This window comes from Vombatus ursinus, unplaced genomic scaffold, assembly GCF_900497805.2.
Source record: "Vombatus ursinus unplaced genomic scaffold, bare-nosed wombat genome assembly UNPS02014926.1, whole genome shotgun sequence".
Lineage (NCBI taxonomy): Eukaryota > Metazoa > Chordata > Mammalia > Diprotodontia > Vombatidae > Vombatus > Vombatus ursinus.
This window is the reverse complement of record NW_020954704.1, coordinates 242,167-244,774: the sequence shown is the minus strand read 5'-3', so window position 1 is coordinate 244,774 and position 2,608 is coordinate 242,167.

Below are 2,608 nucleotides of genomic sequence, written 5' to 3'. Positions count from 1 at the left end.
AAAAGCTTATGGAAGTGATTGTTGATAAATCAAAATAAATTAATAAAAAAAGAAGTAAAAAAAAAAAAAAGTATAGTGCATACACTGTTCCCCTTCTTTACCCCAGGCTATTGTTAAACATTTTCTAGAGTTAAATAATTCCCTGCCTATGGGAAATAGGGTCTTGCCCTCTGCCTAGAAGCTAGGGATAATATACTAAGTGTTCTGAACTCCCTTCCTAAAGGGCAGATACTAGAGAAGTATGAACTGGCGTTGTGACATTTTGACAGCCTATTCACCATTATCCAAGGTCTAATTCCTCAAGCTTCTCCTTTTCTGGAGGTGTTTCTTCACTGCTTCACCCACCAAAGGCTGAGCCAGAGAAAGGGAAGAAAAGAATCAACCAGTGTTGAGGCTTACTGGCAAAAAAGTCAGAGGCTGAAATGAAAGTAACTGAGTTTCATGTTCTCTCCCTGTATCCCAAATGGTAGGATAAAAATAATGACTTTCTTGGATGAAACCTATGGTTGCCTCAGGATAAGAAACTTTGGGTGAGGAAAATCCCTCTTACCAAAGCAGATGGTCAACTCTTCTGCCACTGAATCTTAGTGAATTGTATGGGGCACTGAGAAATAAAGCAACTTGTCCAGGACCATGGAACCAGTAAGAGTCAGAGGCAGAATTTGAACTCAGTTTTTCCTGATTCCAAGCTGGCTCTCTCTCTCCACTACTTTACCTGCCTTTTTGTTAATAACAAAAACAAGATTTACATTTATGTACATTTACATAAAAAACTTGAAGATTTACAAAACACTTTCTTCACAGTAACCTGTGAGGGAATGAGTTCAAGTATTATGTCAATTTCACAGATGAAGAAATCTTGTGAGGTTAAGCAATTCACCCAAGATTATACTTGTAGATATGATCCCAGATACTCTGAATCCCAGACCAGTGTTCTTTCTATTACACCAGGATGGATGATGACTATTTCAAGAACTCAGGTCAACAAATGTTTATTAAAAACCTATATTTTATGCAAGGAAAACAAAGACCAACCCCCCCCCCCAAAAAAAACCAACCCAAACCAACAACAACCCACTAAAGCAGGCATTTATGTTCTAATACAATATCATTCACAAGTAAATAAATAAGAAGTATTTGGTCCAGACTTAGATTTTACTGGTCTAGAGAATGACTGAGGAACATTCCTTTACTAATGTAGACCTGTAACTGTTCTCTGATTCATCCTAGTCTTAAGAGGGTTTCCTAGGGGTCATAAAAGGTTAAGTGACTTGCCCACAATGATATAAGCATGTATGGTCGGAGAAAAGATTTGAACTTCCTGTCTATAAGATCTACTCTCTATCCCTTACTCCCACACTGTCTCTCTCTATACTAAGATATACAATCTGTTCTCAAAAGGGATGGGCTGCTAATGACTGGGAGGGTGGTGGGGGTAAATCAGCATATTGTCTAGGGCAAAAGTTGGCAAACTATGACCAATGTGCTAAATCCTGCCCACCATCTGGTTTTGTCTGATTCTTGAGCTAAGAATGTTTTTTTTTTACATTTTTAAATACAGTAACATTTTATTTAAAATTGTAAAATAAAATTCTTAGCACAGGTACTAGCTGAATTTGGCCCTTGGGAAGTAGTTTGCTTAACCTAGGAGTCTAGGAAAACTTTTCAGAAATAGTGACTGATTTTGTGTGTATTTGGTCTTTCTTGATACTACACTGATGCTGTCTTGTGTGGGTGGAAAAGGACATCCAGATGTGAAAAGTAGTTTGAGATAATACTGAGGACTTGAAAGAAAACAATTACAAAACAAATAAAGTCAGATCTAAATAATTGGAAAAATTTGCTCATGGGTAGGCCTAGCTAATATGATAAAAATGACAATTCTATCTAAATTAAATTACTTATTCAGTGCCATACCAATCAAACTACCAAAAATTATTTTATATATGTTTAACAGAATTCATCTGGAAGATGTACTGAGTGGACCAATTTGAAAGCTGCTCAAAAACAAATACTAAAAAGCCGTCAAAGACCTCTCCAAGAAAAAATCTCCAGGGCCAAACATTTAAAGAACAATTAATTCCAATATTATATAAACTATTTGGAAAAATAGGCCAAGAAGGAGTCCTACCAAATTCTTTTTTTGATTCAAATATGGTGCTGATACCTAAACCTGGAAGAGCCAAAACAGAGTTAGAAAATTATAGACCAATTTCCGTAATGAATATAGATGCAAAAATTTTAAATGAAAGATTAGCCAAGAGATTACAGTAATTTATCATGAGAATATCTTATCATCAAGGTGGGATTTATAGCAGGAATGCAGGGCTGGTTCAATATTAGGAAAACTATCAGCATAATTGACCATATCAATAACAAAATTAACAGAAATCATGTGATAATTTCAATAAATGCAGAAAACGCTTTTGACAAAATACAATGCCCATACCTATTAAAAACACTGGAGAGCATAGGAATCAATGGAGTTTTCCTTAAAATGATAAGTAGCATCTATCTAAAACCATTGGCAAGCATTATATGTAATGGGGATAAGCTGGAAGCATGTCCAGTAAGATCAGGGTGAAACAAGGATGTCCGTTCTCACGAT